Here is a 672-nt window from a genome sequence, read left to right on the forward strand (position 1 = left end):
ACCTATATATTACACTCTTAAAGGTTAGGAAATTTTTCTGTCATGCCTAGTCTAACTGCAAGGTATTAAACTGACCAGGTGTAGTGGTGCACACCTTTAACCCCAGCACTCGGGAGGTGAAAAGCAGGAAAATTTCTGTGAGTTCGAGACGAGAATGTACGCCTGGTCTACATAGTGAGTTCTGGGCAGGACAGCCAGGGTAATAGAGCTTGTTTCAAAACAAAACAAAACAAAAAAACACCTGAGATGTAACTCAGAGGTTGCTAACATCCGTGTGCCCTGAGTTCGATCCACAGCACCGCAAAATAGGACGGAATCGTTTATTTGAACACTTTTACGTACGTAGTCTCATAATTGTCAAGGTAACTCTACAAGGGAGATTAAAGGAAGCTCAGAGACCCGGGAGAAAAGGAAACGGGCTCGAGGTCACGGACCCACAAACTTCCCTTCGGAACGCTGAACCGCAAAAAGCTCCGAAGCAGAAACAGTCCCGGAGAAAAGGACAAAGACCAGAACACCCGCTCGGCGCGCACCCGCGCAAACACTTCCGGAGGAAGTGCCGACGCCACGCCGAGCTCGCGAGAAGACGTGCTTCAGCTGTCGCTCACGCGACAGGCCCCGCCCCGCGCCGGCGCGCCTCCTGAAAGGCCCTTCCTCCCGCCCCCCCCCCCC

The sequence above is a fragment of the Onychomys torridus genome, chromosome 2 (genome assembly GCF_903995425.1).
Source record: "Onychomys torridus chromosome 2, mOncTor1.1, whole genome shotgun sequence".
NCBI classification, from domain to species: Eukaryota; Metazoa; Chordata; class Mammalia; order Rodentia; family Cricetidae; genus Onychomys; species Onychomys torridus.